Below are 14,074 nucleotides of genomic sequence, written 5' to 3'. Positions count from 1 at the left end.
TGTGGTATCCCTACGAGTCTTCTTTCTAACCCCATAAGCCATACCAATATTTCATTCTTCAAGAAAATGTTATGCCAAATCTCCCATCACGACTTGATTATGGATTAGTTCAGTAGAACGAAGTCGTACGAAGTGCCACATGTGATTGTTTCTATCTTCAGCCTTGAAATTGCTACCTGAAAAACTACAATCCATGCACTTTCAACCAATTTTTACATAATTCAAATGTGATCCTTCAAACAAAAGTTATGAATTAATTTTCCCTAGGTCACCTGTTTGAGACGGAATTTTGGAGCGTGTAAAAACCCTAACTTCCTCAAAACATATCTCCAAAATTATAGAGAACCAATATCTGAAATTTTTACGAGAAGTTCTTTGATATTTTAGCTTCATGTGGAAAAAAATTCAGCTTATGAATCCTCGTAGAAAAAAAAACTATAGAGAAAATTCCAAGATGGTCTGTTTGAAGAAGTGAAACCCTAGAATCCAAAGTTTTGATACCAAATGTTATGTAACCAACTCACAAAATAGAAGAAGAGATAGTTCAACGAATTCAAAATTAGCCTCTTCGAGGGGGAAACCTACTTTAAATTACACAAATGAACAATTCTTGGATGATTCAAATGACAAAACCTCCTTTCTATAAATAAGAGTCTAAGGGGTCACAATATAATCAAAGTCGACATAACAATAATAATGTAAGGGCACAACAATAACAATAGGGGGCTTCTATGGGGCATAATAATAACCATATGGGGACTATATGGGCACAACAATAATAATAAGGGGGCTACACTGACAATAAAAATGAGGGAATACACTATCATTATAGGGACCTAGCATTGAGTGTGATTTCCACCCGCTAACGACTATGAACACATTTTCTTAGCATGTAAAATTTCTCACTTACTAGAAATTGTTCTCTATAGAGCATGAGCAAGGATGAGACTGCAAATAGCGATGATAGAAGTGATGACTCACTAGAGTAGATAGTGATTCACAAATGAAAACATGAGTACTTAATGCAATGGAGAGAGGAGATAAGGAAACAAGGTGGAAATATTGGATTCCAAAAACATGTAAACCAACACGCATGAAGAATAGACCCAATGTAACCAAGAAAAGCAAGTGATCTACATCAGGAACATAGAAAAACTTGAGGATAATTGTTTGATTCCATTTCAATGAGAATTGCAAGGATGAGATGATGATAGCAAATGAATACAATGCCACAAATGCTAGATATTGGCGAGAATTGACCATTGTCAACAAGTTATGGCTATGTTCAAAACTTCTTAACCACCTCTACATATCATAACTAACAACCATGGAGGGATAAGCTAAGACTAAGACAACATTTGGTTCCATATAATGGGAACTGAGTAGTATCAACAACCAACTTTTTTCACGTGAGTTATGGATTGAAATTTTTAAACTTGTTATATGTTCATAAAATATTAATAATTTAAATGTTCAAATTAATTATCAAACATTTTTGGGTATTACTTATAATGAAATATAACTTTGGTAAACACGTTTGGATATTATTTATAATGAAATATAACTTTGGTAAGAGGAGGAATTTTTTCTCTCTTAACCACTATAATTAAACCAATTTGTCGACATTGATTTAAGACTAGGCTAGATCCATCTAATTGTGGATCTATCTTGCACCGAAAGGGATCAAATCCCTTGAGGTGTAAACCTTCTTTTTGGAGTGTAGAATTTGAGGAAAGATTCTCACATCGAGGGATTTGATCCCTCTCAGTGCATGATGTAACCAGAGTTAGATGGATCTATATTGACTCCAGTTGAGGGCAATAATGGCACATTTTTAAATTATCATTTTTTTTTACAGAAGCGGTTAGATGATGTATTAATTTCCGGCGGAAAGTGCCTCATTGCAGATTACAAAAAAGATAGACAGAATTCAGATTTCTCTTCAGATGGGAACCAGATGTTTTCCCCCCTAGTGAGTCTGCAAATTCTTTGGGCTATCATACGATTGGTCTTCTCTATCTTTCCTGATTTCCATAAACAGACAAAATGCTCCAATAAGAAACAGTAAAACATATTAAACTAATAGTCAAGGTATGGGATCCCAGCCTTCATCATCATTTCTTAGCAGGACTCCTGGAGAGAGGGGAACCGCTTTGTTGGCTTCAACATCGGCTTCTTTATTGTTGTCTCTCTTTACATGGAAGAATTCCAGGTTTTGAAAGGAATTTATAAGAGTTATGATTATGTTCATCATTCTTGAGAGCCTTAGATCAGTAGGACGGGAGCAGTCGACAATGATCTTGATGATGGATTGGGAGTCCCCAAAAACAATTGCATCTTTGATACCCAAGGATTTGAGCTGTTTAAGGCCCTTAAAGAGAGCCAGAGCTTCAGCTTGAATGCTTTTGTTGAAGCCCGCGCCCCAGGCAAACCTTAGATCAATTTTGTTTTCAGCATTTTTGATTACTCCACCTGCACCGGATCTGCCAGGGTTGCCTTTCGTTGCCCCGTCAAAAAAGAGAATGTATCTTGCCTTCTTGCTACAAAACTCAGTAAAATCTGTAGCATCCATTCGGATTTGCCAATTTTTGTGGAGAGTAGGGGAACTGATAGAATCAGTGAAATTGAGTTGAAGATGATCGCCCCATGCAGCTTCTTGGTCACTTAAGTATGCTCTGTCCAGCTGATCACCCAAACAGTCTCTTAAGTGGCATTTGATTTTTTCCCAAATGATTTTAAAGTCGCTTTTTTTGTCTCTGAAGATACGCTGGTTTCTTTCCAGCCATATATGCCAGCAAATGAGCTTAGGGAGGATGAGCCAGGCGTCTTTTATGTGGGCGTTCTGGAGGGAACCTCCAGGAAACCTTGATTGCCAATTAGCAAACAGGTCAGCGCATCGATTTGGCAAGGCGAGGCCAGCGTTCCATGGTTTTAAGGCCTCGGTCCAGAGATCAGCAGAGAAATTGCAGCGGAGCATAAGGTGGGGGGAATTTTCCTCGTCAGTTCCACATAACGAACAGCGGGAAGGCCCGCTGTAACCTCTTCTACGTAACCTGTCGTCCGTCAATATTTTTTGATGGCATAAAAGCCAGCCGAAGACATCAATTTTAAGAATTGAGATCCGCGACCAGATCCCTTGCCATGGCTTCAGATCAGGGGGAACGTGAGGTCGAAGGGAGAGGACTTTATAACCAAGCACCACAGTGTATCGACCAGATGAGGGCCCCCATCCCCTGGTGTCGGGTTTCCTGGATTTTAAAGGAGCTTTGCCTGCTAAGAGAGATCGGAGGGAGGCGAAATTGCTGTAGAGGTTGTGGGGTACCTCTATGTCGATCCAGTTCTTCCAGTTTTTGTTTTCCCACTGAGAGATAGCCCAAAGCGTTTTTAGGCCCACTCTGTCCATCCATTCTCTCAACAACAACAGTGAGTGGTCTTCAGAGAGGGGCTCACTGCCCATGATTCGTTCATCCCAAATGCTGATACGCTTACCATTTCCAGGAATCCAGTGAGCGTGGAGGTTGATCAAGGGGGCCACTTTGATGCACAGCTTGTGGACCAGCGTTCCAATTTTTGGTTTGGGTTTGTCCAGGCAGCGGGTTCTCTGTCCCCTGAAATATTTCCTCCACATCGCAACCTGAGCCCAACCCGGCTTTGGAGATATAATCCTCCACAGGAGTTTTGCACCCAAGGCAATGTTTTGCTTGTTGAGGTTCTTGAAGTCGAGACCTCCTTCTATTCTGGGCAGTGTGACTGTGTCCTAGTTAATAAGGGGAATTTTTTTCTCGTTATCATTCCCACCTTTCCAGAAGAAAATCCTGATGTATTCCTCCATTTTTCTCATAATACCTGTAGGTGCCATCATGACTGCAGCTTGGTAGGTAGGAAGGTTGTTCAAGACAGCTTTGACCAGCACTGTCTTTCCAGCCAAATTGAGCCAGTTGAATCCCCAGGAGTGGATTTTGAGCTTGAATTTTTCCAATAATGGCATCCAATCTTTGCTGAGGGCCCTTTTTTGGAAAATAGGGAGCCCCAAGTATTTGAAGGAATTCCAGGCAGAGGAAGCTGCAAATCCAAAGCAGTTGGAAATAGCTTGGAGGAATCTGGGGGGAGAGTTCCAACAGTAAATGTGACATTTGCCTTTGTTAATTTTGCTTCCTGAGTCTTCACAGTAAGCATCCAGCACTTCTTTGAAATGATTAGCCGTGGACAAAGACGCAGTGCCCAGCAGGAGAGAGTCATCCGCAAAAAGGGCGTGGTTTATGTTTTTTACACCTCTTGCAATGCTCAGACCAGTTATCTCTTGGTCATTCTACTTTTTTATTAAAAAGGAAGCTTAGGACAGAAGCTTGAAGGACAAAGAGCAAGGGGGAAGAGGACATCCTTGTCTCAGCCCTCTAGTGGCTTTAAAAAAGTCAGTTGCCCTCCCATTTACCAAAGGGGAAATCCAGGGATCGCTGATACAAGCTTTGATCCAATTGATGAATTTGAGTCCGAAGCCAAATTTGTGGAGGACCTCAAACATGAATCCGTCTCTTACCCTGTCAAAGGCACTTTCCAGGTCTAGTTTAATGACCATACCTTTCTCTTTCCGAGTCAGACTTGAATGAATCGCCTCTTGGACCAGAATAAAATTATCAAAAATCTGCCTTCCCTGCATGAAGCCTCCCTGATTCTCGGGGATGATATCGGGAAGAATTGTTTTTAATCTGTTTGCAATAACTTTTGTGATCAACTTGTAGCCTATATTGCAGAGGGAAATAGAGCGAAATCTGGAGAAGGAGCTAGCTCCTTTTTCCTTAGGAATAAGGGCCAAGAAAGCTTAGTTGGTGCTTCCCCCAATTTTCTGGCATGTTTGAGACTTCCTCACCATTCTGCACAAGTCTTTTTCCACTATCTGCCAACAGCTCTGCAAGAATCTAGCTGTGAAGCCATCCGGCCCCGGTGCCTTATCTGGCTCCATTGCGAAGAGAGCTGTTTTAATTTCGTTATTGGTGACTTCTGCTTCTAGATACTGCTTCTTATTGGAAGTGATCAACGAGGGAACCTCGTTCACAGTATTTAGTGCAAGCCCCTGTCCCTCTTCTTCATTATACAACTTTTTGAAATGATGATATGCTGCCTTTTTTATACTTTGGATGTCTTTATGGCTTGTATTCTCTTCCTTGATTTCTGAGATGGAGTTGAAACTTTTCCGGGCTTGAACTTGCTTTTGGAAGAAGGAGGAGTTTCTGTCTCCAACCTTAAGCCAAAGCCTACGGGATTTTGTCAGGCCAGGGTAACTCCAGAATGAGCGGAAGAAAGAACTGATATATTATTCATTAGCTAACTATTATTTATATACATACATATGACGGATCAGTTCATCTTCTTAATGACTGTCCAGTTCACCCATCCGTTCCGGATTAGGTGTCAACATTCCCCCCCTTAATCTGAAGGGATGTTGGTGAGTCCAAGCATCGTTCTGAATCTTCCAAGCTTTTCTCTTCCAAGCGCTTTGGTGAAGATGTTTGCAATTTGCTCGTTTGTGGAACAATGACGGAGATGGATTATTTCGGCCTCAACATAATGTCGGATCAGATGATATTTAGTATTGATGTGCTTAGTACGATCATGGAACTTTGGGTTCTTGGCTAACTTTATTGCAGAGGTGTTATCAATCATGAGTGGAGTTGATTGTATTTGTTTTACCTGCAAGTCTTCAAGAATTTTCCTGAGCCACACAATTTCTTTCGTTGCTTTAGCTGCTGCCACATATTCTGCTTCTGTTGTGGAATCTGCTGGTACTGATTGTTTGCGTGATCTCCAGGAGACAGCTCCTGATCCAAGACTCATAGCATATCCTGAAGTAGATACCCCAGTTTCTTTGTCTCCATCGAAGTCTGAATCAGAGTATCCAATCAAGTTGAAGTCGTCCACCTGTGTATACTTGATTCCAAGGTCTTGAGTTCCCTTCAAGTACCTTAGAACTCTTTTTGCAGCAGAACAATGTCCCTCACAAGGCTTTTGCATAAACCTGGAGAGGATTCCAACAGCAAATGAAATGTCTGGTCTGGTAGTAGTGAGGTAGATGAGACTTCCTACAAGCTGTCTATACTTTGTTGCATCCTCAAATTCCTTTCCTTCAATAGATGTGAGCTTCAAGTTTTGTTCCATTGGAATAGAAAGAGGATTGCACTCTGTCATGCCAAATTTGTTTAACAAATCTCCAATGTATTTCTTTTGAGAAAGAAATATGGACTTTGGATGTTGGGTTACTTCAATGCCAAGATAGTAATGAACATAGCCCAAATCAGTCATTTCAAAAAATTTTCCTAATTCTTTCTTTATGGATGCAATATAGCTTTCATTGTTCCCTGTCATTAAAAGATCATCTACATATACCACAAGATATACAACTGTTTTGCCAACTTTCTTGACAAATAAAGTTGCATCATCAAGATCAAAATGATTGAAGTTGAGTTTCAGAAGATGCTCAGTTAGTTTTTCATACCAGGCTCGTGGTGCTTGTTTGAGGCCATACAAGGACTTCACAAGTTTGCATACTTTATGTTCATGTCCTTTCACAGCAAATCCTTCAGGCTGGGACATAAAAACATTCTCTTTTAGATCTCCATTCAAGAATGCAGTTTTTACATCCATTTGATGGACTTTCCAACTGTTCTGAGCAGCTAGTGCAAAGAGTGTCCGGATGGTGGCCCATTTTGCTATGGGGGCAAAAGTTTCCTCATAATCGACCCCTTCCTTCTGTGCAAAATATTTTGCCACAAGCCTAGCTTTGTGCTTGTCAAGTGAGCCATCAGCTTTGTACTTGTTCTTGTAGACCCACTTGCAGCCAATTGGTTTGGTTCCAAATGGAGGATCAACCAGCTTCCAAGTGCCATTTTTTATGAGGGCATCATACTCCTTCTGCATCGCTTCTTTCCATTCATCATGAGAAGCAGCTTCTTTGAAGGAAGTTGGTTCAAAATCTGTAGACAAGTTCAATTCACAATCATAAGTAACATCCATATCAACAGGTGAATTAGAGTTATCTACATCACCTCCATCTTGTCGGTTTGTATTTTTGGTTCCTGTTTTTCCAATTTCATCAGGATGAACACTTTCAAGTGTCTTTGTCAGCCACTTTGGGGGACCTTTCTGAGATGGTCCAGGCTGCTCTGTTGATTGAGTTGGGTCTGAATCAAGATTAAGTCTCCCAATTCTATCAATTACATCACTTAAAGCATCATCCGTTGTTGGAGTGTCATGCAGGGGAGATTGTTCTTCAGAAGAAGAAGATTCCACATGTTGATCTAGTATAGGAATCCCCCCTTCAAGATGTGGAATCTGATTATCAAACTCTTGAAATGATTTCAGTTTTGTGAATCTATCCAAGCGATCAAGTTGCCGCTCAACAACACTTTCAGATTTGGATGATTCAAGAAAAATGACATCTCTAGATAAAACAAACTTTTTATTTACTTCATCATAGAGGCGGTATGCTTTAGATGTGTTTGAATACCCCAGGAAGATACACTTACGACTTCTAGCACCAAGTTTGTTTCTATGTACCTTTGGTATTAAAGCATAACAAGTGGAACCAAAGATCCTGAGATGTTTTACCGAAGGAACATGTCCATACCACAATTCATAAGGAGTTTTGTTTCTTATAGCACTAGATGGACATCTATTCTTTATATATGCAGCACATAGAACAGCATCAGCCCAAAACATTGTCTTTACATTTTTTAAGAAAAGCATGGATCGTACCATATTCAAAATTGTTCTGTTCATTCTTTCAGCTACACCATTCTGTTGAGGATTATAAGGCACAGTTGTTTGATGTTTGATCCCATGTTGGCGAAGATAGTTTTCAAATTCATTTGATGTATATTTTTTTCCATTATCTGTGCGAATAGACCCAATATGAGATTGTGCATCATTTTCAATCCACTTATGAAAATCCTTGAATGTTTGAAAAGCATCAGATTTGTTCTTCAATAAATAAACCCAACACATTCTGGTGTAATCATCAATAAATGTCATGATATATTTATTTCCATTTGCAGAAGGAACAGGCATTGGACCACATAAATCTGAATGAATGAGTTCAAGCTTTCTATGTGCTCTTGAATGTGAATCATGAAAAGATTGTTTGCTATGCTTTCCTAGAATGCAAGCATCACATTGCTTATGTTTTCTAGGAATTGTAGGCAAACCAGCAACACCATTTTTCTTCAACAAGTGGAGACTATCATAGTTTAAATGTCCAAATCTAGCATGCCATAATAAACTTGATGGAAGTGTACCTTCTTCATGATGAGAAATATATGAAAAATGTTGTGCATAAGCAGAAGTTCCTTGCAGTTTAAGAAGTCTTTCTTCTTTTATACCCCTCATGACAAGTGAGTGGTCAGATGCCTTTCTTACCTCAAGCTTTCCATCAAACATATGAATGGAGTGACCTTGCTGGCGGATGTGGACCAGGGACAGCAAGTTTCTCTTGAGCTATGGGAGATATAGAACATGATCCAGAAGAAAGTCTGGAAGACCAGGCAGTTTAAGCCTGATTGTGCCAAGCCCTGATGGCTTGATTTTTTACTAATCTGCAAAGTATACTGCTCCTCAGTGAAATCTTCAAAAAAATATTTCCTATGAGTCATATGACAGGTTGCTCTTGAATCAAGCAACCAGTCATTTTTCGAAGAAGCAAGTGAAGCATTAAACAAATCTTCATTTACTCCAATGTTACATTGTGCCTCAATATAGTGAGCGGATTCAGGTGCTTTACCTTTGTCTGTGTCATCAGTTTTACCTTTCTGCTGGTTTCTTCTCTGCTCAATTTTGTCCCATGGTAGCTTGCATGTAGAAGCATCATGTGATCCATTTCGTTTGCAGCGAATGCAATGCAGATCTGCCTTTTCTGCTTGAGAATGTCTGCCCCCCCTTCCTCTGAAGTATCTTCCTCTTCCTCTTCGTCCACCTCTTCCTCTTGTAGAATCTTGAGCAGGATGCTTTTATTTATGAGCAAGCAAACAATCTCTTCAGAAGATTCAGGGACTGTTTTCTTTCCAAAGGCTTTCTCTCTTTCAGCAAACTTTTTCACAAGAGACTCAAAGGTTATGTCTTTAAGATTTCCATTTGCTTTTAAAGACTCAAGATAATTAGAGTAGGTAGGATAGAGTGCTTTGAGAAAGGCAATAAGAGAGATATCCAGCTCAACCTTAGTGGATTTAATATCATGCATTATAGACTTTATTTCAGATGCAAGAGCAAGAGGATCATTATTTTTCAGTTCAAGAGTGAAGAGTTTAATCATGAGCTGAACAACTTCAAGTGCAGAATGTGAAATAGAGTTCTTTCAGCTTTTGTAAAGCTTCAAAGGCAGTGGAATAGGATGAAATATGACGACTTACTTCTTCATTTACAGATGCTGCAATCAATGCATAGGCTTTGCTGTTCTTGTTTTCCCAAATGACAAGTTCTTTATCTGATGTAGGCTGCACAGGGTCTTTGTCTTCTTCTCCGACACACACTCCTTTCCACAACTCATTGTAGATGAGGGTGTGTTTTACCATCCGAGACCATTCAGAATAGTTCTCCTTGCCAGTGAGAACTATTCCGACCATAGAGATGATTGAATGCATTCTGTAAAAAAAATATCTTTGCTGATAAAAAAAACTTTTCAATATTACAACTGCTTTGAATGAACAAAACTGTGCATAGGCATTCAAATCAAAGGCTGATGATTTTAAATCCTTTCATCAGCATCTCCAAGTCTTAAAAACTATAATCCTCTGAAACAAATGATGTGTAGACAGGCTCGACCCCCTTAAAAAATGTACATATATAAATGCTGCACACATTACAGGAGTTTTCAACGTTTCATAGATAAATGTTGCACCATCCAAAATCCTAGATGACCTTCTCAATTTCTTAGTCAATTGGTTTCTTAGCTCCAGATCTTTAATTCAGCATCCACATTAACATGTAATGCAACTCAGAAAGATAGGAACAAAATGAATTCTTTCTCAAATACAATGAAGCTCTGTAATGGAAATCTTCAAAATCTAAACTTAAAAAATGCAGAAGAAATTGACATGAAATAATCCGATCACTTATAAAGTTTCCAGCAAAGGAACTCTTAGATATTGGAAACTGGCATAAAAATGTGTTTAGGGTATCAATGCTATTTCAATTATAAACCAATCATTTAGCTTTGAACTTCCACAGCTGGAAACAACTCTGTTGCGGGGGGCTCACTTGTGTCCTCAATAGTTTTACGCCATGCATACTCTCTTGCCCCATCCTTGTCAACGATCTTGATGAGCAGTCAGAACTTGGCCCTTATAAATCCACGAATTCGGCTCCTACGAATACCATAAACTCAGTCTCAGTGCTGAGCAGCGCGGCCCTCACAAACTCGGCCCTTTCATTTTTGGCCTCGGTAAATACCATACGCTCGGCCCTTTATTTAAGAGCAACGGAGTTTCAGTCAAGACGAAATTAAATGGAACAATAGCTTATAATGCATCCAATCCGGCCAGTGCAACAATTGGGTTTTCATCACCAGATGCAGAACGCGAGAAAGAGAAGCTTTCTCAGGTTTCTAAATGTTTAGAAAGAACGGGAAGGTATTTCAAGCGGCGTTACAAGCTGGAGAAGCGACAGGCAGAGGTTCACGGTTCGGATCACGTAAACTGGTCCTTTTTCGAAAAATTAGACGACATTATGAGGAACTTGAGGCGCAGCGGGAACGTATTGGAAGGGCAGTCATTTGAGTCCTACGTGGAGGAACTATGGTAAAGGGCGTGCAGGTAAAGCATCATCCGTTCGCTGGTAAAATGGAGAGGCAGCGAAAAAAACGGATGCGCAGAGAATGTCAGACAGAGCAGCGCATGACCAACGTTTAATTATGGAATATGGACAGACACGTTGGCAGTGCTTAGGGTAGAGGAGCGCAGTCTCAGGACAGTGTGCAGTCTAAGGACAGAGGCAGAAATGCTCAGGTATGAGCAGCTCTCAGGACAGCAAGAGTTAAAACTATTTCTGGGACCTATGCTCTGATACCATGTCAGGCCAGGGTAGCTCCAGAATGAGCGGAAGAAAGAACTGATATATTATTCATTAGCTAACTATTATTTATATACATACATATGACGGATCAGTTCATCTTCTTGATGACTGTCCAGTTCACCCATCCGTTTTGGATTAGGTGTCAACAGATTTGACCCTCCAGTACTCTTCCTCAGCCAAACTTGCCTTGAGAAATTTTCCTTGTAGCTCAGCTTCCTTATCTAAAATTTCTTTTGTAATTTCTTCATTTTCCAAATTCATATGATGGATCTCAAGGCATTCTTGGATCTGTTTCCTTTCCACTGCTGGGTTAGGAAGGGATTTGGCCCAGGATTCCAAGGCAGCTTTCACTCTCCTGAGCTTTTCCTCCCATACATAGAAGGCAGAACCATTGACTGATTACTTCCAAGTATCTTTTACCAGCTGCATGAAGGTCTGTTCTTAAACCCAGAGGGGGCTAAATTTGAAAGGAATGGGGCCTTGATTCATGTGTGCCAGCAGATCGAGCTTGATGGGTCTGTGATCTGAAACACTGCATGGGAGAATATGCATTCTAGAGTCTAATCCAAGGAGAAGAAAAGAACTTTGAACAAAAAAACGATCTAACCTTGCAGCGATGTGCCCCGGGCCAAGTCTTTTGTTGAACCAGGAGTATTTGCCCGACGAGGGTTTTATGTCCATCAGGTCCCAATCCTGAAGCAGGTCCTCAACCCATTCTCGCGCCGGGTCTCTTACAATACTTCCTACACGCTTTTCAGCTAGAGAGAGGGTTAGATTTAGATCCCCCTGTGATGATGACATTCTTTAAGTCTTCCGAGTCTGCCATATTTCTGATGGATTCCCGGCAGCTCTTTTTCTCACCTGCACTGGTTGGAACATACACATTGAAGAGGCAGAAGGTCTCATTTAAATCCATGTGCTGTAGTTTGGTGAACAGTCAGTGGGTGTTCGCGATTTCTTTGATTTTTGAAACTTTATTTGCGTTCCAAAGGGTACCCAGTCCTCCTGATGCACCGTGGGCTGAAACAGCTTGCCCTTCACTTCTTTTCCACAGTTTTTGACTGAGTGGAGGAAGGACTTGTCCTCCATTTTAGTCTCCTGGATGAGGAGTATATCAGGAGATTCAGTTCTTATCAGGCTTCTGACGGCTTCTTCTTTTGTTCTGCTCCCCATACCCCTACAGTTCCAGGAGATGATCTTCATCACTTGGTTTTTGAGTGGGGAGCTCCTTTAGAGCTCTAGTGCTAATTTCTAGTCATCTTCGGAGTTTTTGCCAAGAGTTTCTCAAGGGTTGGTTGACTTCCTTGTAGTTTATCTTTATAAGTCTCCTGTTCTCTTTTCTCGCGAGCTGATTTGCGGCCTCTCAATGATCTTCTAGGCAAGGAGTGTGGATCCCCTATTTCACCTTCCTCTTCTGAATCCTCTGATCCTTTCTCTTCCTCGGCATCTTCTGTGTGTATGTCGTTTTGCTTGTCTGGGCTAGGATCAGCTTGCTTTGATCCCGAAGGGGCCTCCAAGTGGGGCGATGCTGCCTTCTGGCTCTCTATTCTTTTAGGATCTTCTGGTGCTAAGCTTATCAGCGTGAATTTGTTACCTTGATCTTCCATGGGGGAACCTTGAGTCACAGGGCCTTGCTGGGGGACCTTGTCGTTCTTGCTTCCTAATCTAGGGTTTTTATGAGCATTTTTGCTCCTTTTGACCTGTGTCCATCCTTCCTCCTTGTTTTTTTCCCCTTCACTAATCTTTGGGCAGTTACGGGCAAAGTGACCATAGACATGGCACTTTCTACACTTAAATGGTAGCTGCTCATAATCCAACTTTTGGAGGTGCACCCAGTTTCCAACCTTTATTTTTATTGCCTCAGGCAGACCAACCTCAAGATCCACTTCGACACAGATACGAGCGCAATCAAATTGATCTTTGTTGTTGGCTCTGTCTATGAACTTTCCCAATGTATTCCCAATGTGCTTGAGAGATTCCCAGTTCCAGCAGTGCATGGGCAGGTTGGGGAGTCTAACCCACACTGGGACGGCTGTGGGGACGTCGACTGTTGGATCAAAGTCAGGCGTCCACTTATTGAGATACAGCCCTTGAGGGCCCATGAAATAGGGTCCATTGCGGAATATCAGCTCCTTATCCTCCTTTTCAGCAAATTCGAAGAGGAAGAAGCCCTTCCCTAGGAAGTATGAGGTGACTCTGTGGCTGATCAGCGGTGCCCAATTCCTTGCTACCCAGCTCTCCGTGGTTTTGGGGGAGGGCCAGAGTCCAGTGAACTGCCCGACCAAAGCTCTCTCTGACAATGAGAGTGCAACCTGAATCGGCCCCTCAGGAGGGAGCTCGATCTCAGGGATATCATCTAATCGCTTAACGAATTTTGCAGCTTCAACTGCTTTCTTCTTTGGGAGAGATTCCAGCAGTTTAATGAACGCCTCTGCAGCAGAACCTTGAGGCATTGACGGATCCATATTACCGCCGGCTTAGCTCGGATGGGCGAGCTTGCCCTGGCTTCGACTCACATAGTCCACGATCCAGCCCAGAGAAGGGTGGCACCGCGCAGAGGGGAGTAGCTCGGGGAGGGATCCAGAAGAGAACACCGCGCAGGAGGGTGACCGCGCCAGGAGCCACCAAGGCGGCCAACAGGGCCGAGGCTTGAACAGGCGCGGCGGGTGCTAGGTCAAAGCAGCAGCTCTCGACGATTTTACATTATCATTATTATGTATATGTTTGAGATAAACTTCATACTTTGAAATTTACATTATGTTTTCTTTGTTTGAAATGACTATATCATTCTCTTCTTTAATTTTGTTTTTGTTGCTTGCCTTGAATGGTTTGTATGTTTGTGCTTGGATGCTTTGAGTGGTTTGTGTGTTTATGTGTTTGGATTTGGATGATAATGTTTGTGAATGTTACACATGTCGTGTTATATTTCTATAGGTGTATGTAATTGTCAATTAGTAACTAATAGTTGGTGATGAACAAAGGAGACTATTTTGTGAATAGTTTGCAAGAGGATTGATAC

The sequence above is a fragment of the Pinus tabuliformis genome, chromosome 8 (assembly GCF_031772625.1).
Source record: "Pinus tabuliformis cultivar Carrire ecotype Pingquan chromosome 8, CPIR1, whole genome shotgun sequence".
NCBI lineage: Eukaryota > Viridiplantae > Streptophyta > Pinopsida > Pinales > Pinaceae > Pinus > Pinus tabuliformis.
This window is presented reverse-complemented; position numbering follows the sequence as displayed.